The 10,090-nt window shown below is 40.1% G+C and overlaps 1 non-coding gene across 1 annotated transcript; it reads left to right on the plus strand.

Moving 5' to 3' along the window:
* Positions 1 to 5,610: 5,610 nt before the first annotated feature.
* LOC130953923 (small nucleolar RNA R71) lies at positions 5,611 to 5,718 on the plus strand. Its single transcript, XR_009076084.1, has one exon. It is a non-coding gene; the product is annotated as a small nucleolar RNA R71 (small nucleolar RNA).
* Positions 5,719 to 10,090: the final 4,372 nt, after the last annotated feature.

Consider the following 10,090-nt stretch of genomic DNA (forward strand, 5'->3'; position numbering starts at 1 on the left):
AGGCGATCAACCATGCATCATGCAATCAGAAATCCAAGAGATATTCACTAAGCCTCAGATGCTTGTAGAACAAGAATGGTTGTCAGTCACCTTGTTCATAGGTGAGAATGATGATGAGTGTCAATCATCACCTTCATCAGATTGAAGAACAAGTGATATCTCGGACAAAGAACAAGCGGAATTGAATAGAAGAACAATAGTAATTGCATTAATACTCGAGGTACAGCAGAGCTCCACACCTTAATCTATGGTGTGTAGAAACTCCACCGTTGAAAATACATAAGAACAAGGTCTAGGCATGGCCGAATGGCCAGCCTCCCAAAGTGAGTTCAATCCTCAAAACATGATCAAAAGACTCTCCCTCCCTATTACAATAGTAAAAGGTCCTACTTATAGAAAACTAGTAGCCTAGGGTGTACAGAGATGAGTAAATGACAAAAAAAAATCCACTTCCGGGCCCACTTGGTGTGTGCTTGGGCTGAGCAATGAAGCATTTTTGTGTAGAGACTTCTCTTGGAGTTAAACGCCAGCTTTTATGCCAGTTTGGGCGTTTAACTCCCAATTAGGTGCCAGTTCCGGCGTTTAACGCTGGAATTTCTGTGGGTGACTTTGAACGCCGGTTTGGGCCATCAAATCTTGAGCAAAGTATGGACTATCATATATTGCTGGAAAGCCCAGGATGTCTATTTTCCAACGCCGTTGAGAGCGCGCCAATTGGGCTTCTGTAGCTCCAAAAAATCCACTTCGAGTGTAGGGAGGTCAGAATCCAACAGCATCTGCAGTCCTTTTCAGTCTCTGAATCAGATTTTTGCTCAGGTCCCTCAATTTCAGCCAGAAAATACCTGAAATCACAGAAAAACACACAAACTCATAGTAAAGTCCAGAAAAGTGAATTTTAACTAAAAACTAATAAAAATATACTAAGAACTCAACTAAAACTACTAAAAACATACTAAAAACAATGCCAAAAAGTGTATAAATTATCCGCTCATCACAACACCAAACTTAAATTGTTGCTTGTCCTCAAGCAACTGAAAATCAAATAAGATAAAAAAAAAGAAGAGAATATGCAATGAATTCCAAAAACATCTATGAAGATCAGAATTAATTAGATGAGCGGGGCTTTTAGCTTTTTGTCTCTGAATAGTTTTGGCATCTCACTTTATCCTTTGGAACTCAGAATGATTGGCTTCTTTAGGAACTCAGAATCCAGATAGTGTTATTGATTCTCCTAGTTAAGTATGATGATTCTTGAACACAGCTACTTCATTGAGTCTTGGCCGTGGCCCAAAGCACTCTGTCTTCCAGTATTACCACCGGATACATACATGCCACAGACACATAATTGGGTGAACCTTTTCAGATTGTGACTCAGCTTTGCTAAAGTCCCCAATTAGAGGTGTCCAGGGTTCTTAAGCACACTCTTATTGCCTTGGATCACAACTTTATTTCTTCCTTTCTCTTTCTCTTTTTCTTTTTCTCTCTTTTTTTTTTGTTTTTTTTGTTTTGTTTTTTTTTTGTGTTCACTACTTTTTCTTGCTTCAAGAATCATTTTTATGATTTTTCAGATCCTCAGTAACATGTCTCCTTTTTCATCATTCTTTCAAGAGCCAACATTCATGAACCACAAATTCAAAAGACATATGCACTGTTCAAGCATACATTCAAAGAACAAAAGTGTTGCCACCACATCAAAATAATTAAACTGTTATAAAATTCAAAATTCATGCAATTCTTTTCCTTTTCAATTAAGCACGTTTTTATTCAAGAGAGGTGATGGATTCATAGGACATTCATAACTTTAAGGCATAGACACTAAGACACTAATGATCATAAGACACAAACATGGATAAACATAAGCACTAAAATTCGAAAAACAGAAGAATAAAGAACAAGGAAATCAAGGAACGGGTCCACCTTAGTGATGGCGGCTCTTCCTTCCTCTTGAAGGTCCTATGGAGTGCTTGAGCTCCTCAATGTCTCTTCCTTGTCTTTGTTGCTCCTCTCTCATGATTCTTTGATCTTCTCTTATTTCATGGAGGAGAATGGAGTGTTCTTGATGCTCCACCCTTAGTTGTCCCATGTTGGAACTTAATTCTCCTAGGGAGGTGTTTAGTTGCTCCCAATAGTTTTGTGGAGGAAAGTGCATCCCTTGAGGCATCTCAGGGATCTCATGATGAGAGGGGTCTCTTGTGTGCTCCATCCTTTTCTTGGTAATGGGCTTATCCTCATCAATGGTGATGTCTCCCTCTATGTCAACTCCAACTGAATAACAAAGGTGACAAATGAGGTGAGGAAAGGCTAACCTTGCCAAGGTAGAGGACTTATCCGCCACCTTGTAGAGTTCTTGGGCTATAACCTCATGAACTTCCACTTCTTCTCCAATCATGATGCTATGGATCATGATGGCCCGGTCTAAAGTAACTTCGGACCGGTTGCTAGTGGGAATGATTGAGCATTGGATAAACTCCAACCATCCTCTAGCCACGGGTTTGAGGTCATGCCTTCTCAATTGAACCGGCTTGCCTCTTGAATCTCTCTTCCATTGTGCGCCCTCTTCACATATGATTGTGAGGACTTGGTCCAACCTTTGATCAAAGTTGACCCTTCTTGTGTAAGGATGTTCATCTCCTTGCATCATAGGCAAGTTGAACGCCACCCTCACACTTTCCGGACTAAAATCCAAGTATTTCCCCCGAACCATAGTAAGATAATTCTTTGGATCCGGGTTCATACTTTGGTCATGGCTCTTGGTGATCCATGCATTGGCATAGAACTCTTGAACCATCAAGATTCCAACTTGTTGAATGGGGTTGGTAAGTACTTCCCAACCTCTTCTTTGGATCTCATGGCGGATCTCCGGATATTCACCCTTTTTGAGTGAAAAGGGGACCTCGGGGATCACCTTCTTCAAGGCCACAATTTCATAGAAGTGGTCTTGATGCACCCTTGAGATGAATCTATCCATCTCCCATGACTCGGATGTGGAAGCTTTTGCCTTCCCTTTCCTCTTTCTAGAGGTTTCTCCGGCCTTGGATGCCATAATGGTTATGGAAAAACGAAAAAGCAACGCGTTTACCACACCAAACCTAAAATGTTTGCTCGTCCTCGAGCAAAAGAAGAAAGAAGAGAGTAGAAGAAGAAGAAATGAGGAAGAGGGAGATGGTGGTGTATTCGGCCAAAGAGGGGGAGAAGTGGTGTTTTGGTTGTGTGAAAATGAAGGAGTGAAGAAGGGTATTTATAGGAGAGAGGGGAGATGGGGTTCGGCCATATTAGGTGGGTTTGGGAGGGAAAGTGGTTTGAATTTGAAGGGTGAGGTTGGTGGGGTTTTATGAAGGATGGATGTGAGTGGTGAAGAGAAAGATGGGATTTGATAGGTGAAGGGATTTTGGGGAAGAGGTATTGAGGTGATTGGTGAATGGGGGAAGAAGAGAGAGAGTGGTGGTGGGGTTGGTGGGGATCCTGTGGGGTCCACAGATCCTTAGGTGTCAAGGAAAAGTCATCCCTGCACCAAATGGCATTCAAAAACACGTTTTGAGCCAATTCTGGCGTTAAACGCCGGGCTGGTGCCCATTTCTGGCGTTTAACGCCAGGTTCTAGCCCTTTCCTGGCGTTTAACGCCAGTCTGGTGCCCCTTTCTGGCGTTAAACGCCCAGAATGGTGCCAGACTGGGCGTTAAACGCCCAACTGCTAGCCTCACTGGCGTTTAAACGCCAGTGGGTTCTTCCTCCAGGGTGTGCTATTTTTCTTCCTGTTTTTCATTCTGTTTTTGCTTTTTCAATTGATTTTGTGACTTCTCATGATCATCAACCTACAAAATAACAAAAAATAACAAAAGAAACTATATAAAATATAATCATTGGGTTGCCTCCCAACAAGCGCTTCTTTAATGTCAGTAGCTTGACAGAGGGCTCTCATGGAGCCTCACAAATACTCAGAGCAATGTTGGAACCTCCCAACACCAAACTTAGAGTTTGAATGTGGGGGTTCAACACCAAACTTAGAGTTTGGTTGTGGCCTCTCAACACCAAACTTAGAGTTTGAATGTGGGGGCTCTTCTTGACCCTGATTTGAGAGAAGCTCTTCATGCTTCATCTCTATGGTGACAGAGGGATATCCTTGAGCCTTAAACACAAAGGATTCTCCATTCACTTGAATGATCAGTTCACCTCTATCAACATCAATCACAGCCTTTGCTGTGGCTAGGAAGGGTCTGCCAAGGATGATGGTTTCATCCATGCACTTCCCAGTCTCTAGGACTATGAAATCAGTAGGGATGTAATGGTCTTCAACCTTCACCAAAACATTCTCTACAAGTCCATAAGCTTGTTTTCTTGAGTTGTCTGCCATCTCTAGTGAGATTTTTGCAGCTTGTACCTCAAAGATCCTTAGCTTCTCCATTACTGAGAGAGGCATGAGGTTTACACTTGACCCTAAGTCACACAGAGCCTTCTTGAAGGTCATGGTGCCTATGGTACAAGGTATAGAAAACTTCCCAGGATCTTGTCTCTTTTGAGGTAATTTCTGCCTAGACAAGTCATCTAGCTCTTTGGTGAGCAAAGGAGGTTCATTCTCCCAAGTCTCATTTCCAAATAACTTGTCATTTAGCTTCATGATTGCTCCAAGGTATTTAGCAACTTGCTCTTCAGTGACATACTCATCCTCTTCAAAGGAAGAATACTCATCAGAGCTCATGAATGGCAGAAGTAAGTCTAATGGAATCTCTATGGTCTCATTTTGAGCCTCAGATTCCCATGGTTCCTCATTGGGGAACTCATTGGAGGCTAGTGCACGCCCATTGAGGTCTTCCTCAGTGGCGTTCACTTCCTCCCCTTCCTCTCCAAATTCGGCCATATTGATGGCTTTGCACTCTCCTTTTGGATTTTCTTCTGTGTTGCTTGGGAGAGTACTTGGAGGGAGTTCAGTAACTTTCTTACTCAGCTGTCCCACTTGTCCTTCCAAATTCCTAATGGAGGACCTTGTTTCATTCATGAAACTTTGAGTGGTTTTAATTAGATCAGAGACCATGGTTGCTAAGTCAGAGGGGTTCTGCTTAGGATTCTCTGTCTGTTGCTGAGAAGATGATGGAAAAGGTTTGCCATTGCTAAACCTGTTTCTTCCACCATTATTATTGAAACCTTGTTGAGGTCTCTCTTGATTCTTCCATGAGAGATTTGGGTGATTTCTCCATGAAGAATTATAGGTGTTACCATAGGGTTCTCCTAGGTAATTCACCTCTTCCATTGAAGGGTTCTCAGGATCATAAGCTTCTTCCTCAGATGAAGCCTCCTTAGTACTGTTTGGTGCATTTTGCATTCCAGACAGACTTTGAGAAATCAAATTGACTTGTTGAGTCAATATTTTATTCTGAGCCAAAATGGCGTTCAGAGTGTCAATCTCAAGAACTCCTTTCTTCTGACTAGTCCCATTATTTACAGGATTCCTTTCAGAAGTGTACATGAATTGGTTATTTGCAACCATTTCAATTAGCTCTTGAGCCTCTGTAGGCGTCTTCTTCAGATGAAGAGATCCTCCAGCAGAGCTATCCAAAGACATCTTGGACAGTTCAGAGAGACCATCATAGAAAATACCTATGATGCTCCATTCAGAAAGCATGTCAGAAGGACATTTTCTGATTAATTGTTTGTATCTTTCCCAAGCTTCATAGAGGGATTCCCCATCCTTCTGTCTGAAGGTTTGGACTTCCACTCTAAGCTTACTCCATCTTTGTGGTGGAAAGAACTTTGCCAAGAAGGCATTGACTAGCTTTTCCCAAGAGTCCAGGCTTTCTTTAGGTTGAGAGTCCAACCATATTCTAGCTCTGTCTCTTACAGCAAAAGGGAATAGCATCAGTCTATAGACCTCAGGGTCAACCCCATTAGTCTTGACTGTGTCACAGATTTGCAAGAATTCAGCTAAGAACTGATGAGGATCTTCCATTGGAAGTCCATGGAACTTGCAATTCTGTTGCATTAGAGAAACTAATTGAGGCTTAAGCTCAAAGTTGTTTGCTCCAATGGCAGGGATAGAGATGCTTCTCCCATAAAAATCAGGAGTAGGTGCAGTAAAGTCACCCAGCACCTTCCTTGCATTGTTTGCATTATTGTTGTTTTCGGCTGCCATGTCTTCTTCTTTTTTGAAGAATTCGGTCAGGTCCTCTAAAGAGAGTTGTGCTTTGGCTTCTCTTAGCTTTCTCTTCAAGGTCCTTTCGGGTTCAGGGTCAGCTTCAACAAGAATGCCTTTGTCTCTGCTCCTGCTCATATGAAAGAGAAGAGAACAAGAAAATGTGGAATCCTCTATGTCTCAGTATAGAGATTCCTTGAGGTGTCAGAGGAAAAGAGAAATAGAAAGAAGAAGGAGAAGAAGAATTCGAACTTTAATTAGATGAGGTTCGAATTGTGCATTGAGAAGGAGTGGTACTCCATAAATAGAAGGATATGAGAAGGAGGGAAGTAATTTTTTCGAAAATTAATTAAAAAGATTTTGAAAACATTTTGAAAAACACTTAATTGATTTTCGAAAATAAAAGTGAGAAAGAAATCAAGTGATTTTTGAAAAAGATTTTGAAATTAGAAATTAAAAAGATTTGATTGAAAACTATTTTGAAAAAGATGTGGTTAAGAAGATATGATTGAAAAGATTTGATTTGAAAACAATTTTAAAAGATATGGTTTGAAAACAATTTTAAAAAAGATATGCTTTGAAAAACATTTTAAAAAGATTTGTTTTGAAAAATTAATGACTTGCCTAACAAGAAAAGATATGATTCAAACATAAAACCTTCCTTAACAGAAAAGGCAAAAAATGTTCAATCAAATCATTCATTGTTAGTAAGTATCTTTGAAGAAGGAAAGAAATTAATTTTGAAAACATTTGATTGAAAAGATATGATTTGAAAAAGATTTGATTTTGAAAAACTTTGAAAACTTGAAAAAAAAAAATTGATTTGAAAACAAAATCTTCCCCTAGCACCATCCTGGCGTTAAACGCCCAGAATGGTATCCATTCTGGCGTTTAACGCCCAAAATGCACCCTTTTTGGGCGTTAAACGCCCAACCAGGTACCTTGGCTGGCGTTTAAACGCCAGTCTGCCTTCTTCACTGGGCATTTTCGAATGCCCAGCTTTTTCTGTATAATTCCTCTGCAGTATGTTCTGAATCTTCAATTCTCTGTATTATTGACTTGAAAAGACACAAATTAAAAATATTTTTGGATTTTTAATAATGAGGAATAATCAAAATGCAACTAAAATCAAATAACAATGCATGCAAGACACCAAACTTAGCAGTTTGTATACTACTGAGACTAACAACATGAGAATGCATAAGAGAAACACAAAACACTCAAGTCAATAGAATTCAAAGATCAAAACAAGAAAATCATCAAGAACAACTTGAAGATTAATGAAGACACATGCATAAATTCGAAAAAATGCAAGAAGAACAGAAACATGTAATTGACACCAAACTTAAAATGAGACACTAGACTTAAACAAGAAATATTTTTTTGGTTTTTATGATTTTGTAATTTTTTTTTTCGAAAATTAAGTGGAAGAAGAGAATAAAGGTATCAAAATTCTTAATGAGAATTCCAGGAATCATGCAATGTTAGTCTAAAGCTTTAGTCTAAAGGAATTAGACATAGCTAGCTAAGCTTCAGCAGGACATTGCATTCAAGAGCTAAATTGATGATGATCAATCAGCTTTGGTGATGATAAGAACTCACCTTGAAACACTAGAATTCATTCTTAAGAACTCTGAAAAAAAAAATACCTAATCTAAGCAACAAGATGAACCGTCAGTTGTCCATACACAAGAACAATCCCCGGCAACGGCGCCAAAAACTTGGTGCACGAAATTGTGATCACTACTTTTCAAAACATAAACAATCCCTAGTAATGGCTCCAAAGACTTGGTGCTCAATACCATGGCATAAACACAACTTCGCACAACTAACCAGCAAGTGCACTGGGTCGTCCAAGTAATAAACCTTACGCGAGTAAGGGTCGATCCCACGGAGATTGGTGGTATGAAGCAAGCTATGGTCACCTTGTAAATCTCAGTCAGGCAGACTCAAATGGATATGGTGATGAACGAAAATAATATAAAAGATAAAGATAGAGTTACTTATGTATATCATTGGTGTAAGAGCTTCAGACAAGCGTATGAAGGTGCCTTCCCTTCCGTCTCTCTGCTTTCCTACTGCCTTCATCCAATCCTTCTTACTCCTTTCCATGGCAAGCTCGTGTAGGGTTTCACCGTTGTCAGTGGCTACCTCCCATCCTCGCAGTGAAAGCTAATGCTCATACACTCTGTCACAGTGCGGCCAATCACCGGTTGGTTCCCGCTCCTACCGGAATAGAATCCCTCTTTTGCGTCTGTCACTAACGCCCAGCAGGTTAGAAGTTTGAAGCACGTCACAGTCATTCAATCATTGAATCCTACTCAGAATACCACAGACAAGGTTAGACCTTCCGGATTCTCTTGAATGCCGCCATCAGTTCTTGCCTATACTACGAAGACTCTGATCTCATGGAATGGCTGGCTCGTTTGTCAGGCGAGCACTCGGTTGTCAGGCGATCAACCATGCATCATGCAATCAGAAATCCAAGAGATATTCACTAAGCCTCAGATGCTTGTAGAACAAGAATGGTTGTCAGTCACCTTGTTCATAGGTGAGAATGATGATGAGTGTCAATCATCACCTTCATCAGATTGAAGAACAAGTGATATCTTGGACAAAGAACAAGCGGCATTGAATAGAAGAACAATAGTAATTGCATTAATACTCGAGGTATAGCAGAGCTCCACACCTTAATCTATGGTGTGTAGAAACTCCACCGTTGAAAATACATAAGAACAAGGTCTAGGCATGGCCGAATGGCCAGCCTCCCAAAGTGAGTTCAATCCTCAAAACATGATCAAAAGACTCTCCCTCCCTATTACAATAGTAAAAGGTCCTACTTATAGAAAACTAGTAGCCTAGGGTGTACAGAGATGAGTAAATGACAAAACAAAATCCACTTCCGGGCCCACTTGGTGTGTGCTTGGGCTGAGCAATGAAGCATTTTCGTGTAGAGACTTCTCTTGGAGTTAAACGCCAGCTTTTATGCCAGTTTGGGCGTTTAACTCCCAATTAGGTGCCAGTTCCGGCGTTTAACGCTGGAATTTCTGTGGGTGACTTTGAACGCCGGTTTGGGCCATCAAATCTTGGGAAAAGTATGGACTATCATATATTGCTGGAAAGCCCAGGATGTCTACTTTCCAACGCCGTTGAGAGCGCGCCAATTGGGCTTCTGTAGATCCAGAAAATCCACTTCGAGTGCAGGGAGGTCAGAATCCAACAGCATCTGCAGTCCTTTTCAGTCTCTGAATCAGATTTTTGCTCAGGTCCCTCAATTTCAGCCAGAAAATACCTGAAATCACAGAAAAACACACAAACTCATAGTAAAGTCCAGAAAAGTGAATTTTAACTAAAAACTAATAAAAATATACTAAGAACTCAACTAAAACTACTAAAAACATACTAAAAACAATGCCAAAAAGTGTATAAATTATCCGCTCATCAGTATCTAGGATGGTGTTGTTGCCTAAAGGGTTGATTGGATCCTTGTGGCTCCATTCATCTTTGATTGCTTAGACCTTGATGCATAGTCCTGTTATAGCTTCCATTCCTTGCAACAAAATTAGAACCAAACTTAAAGCGAGAGGGGTGAGAATTCATAATAGTTATCAGAAATAAGAGGGAAGAGAGAAAACAAATAAACAAGCAAAAGAAAATTTATTATATATATATATATATATATATATATATATATTTTTTGAAAAATATTTACAATAACCAATAATAAAGCACACGTTTGCAATTCTCCGGCAACGGCGCCATTTTGATGAGAGAACTTTTGCGTGGTCTAGAATTCAGAATAAATTCCCGTTGCAAGTATAGCTTCTAAACCAACAAAAGTCCTTTCATACAAACGTTTTGGTTGTCACAAGTAACAAACCCCTAAATAAATTGATAACCGAAGTATTTAAACCTCGGGTCGTCTTCTCAAGGAATTGCAGAGAAGTATGTTCTTATGATTGGTTAT

This window comes from Arachis stenosperma, chromosome 9 (genome assembly GCF_014773155.1).
Source record: "Arachis stenosperma cultivar V10309 chromosome 9, arast.V10309.gnm1.PFL2, whole genome shotgun sequence".
Classification (NCBI taxonomy): domain Eukaryota; kingdom Viridiplantae; phylum Streptophyta; class Magnoliopsida; order Fabales; family Fabaceae; genus Arachis; species Arachis stenosperma.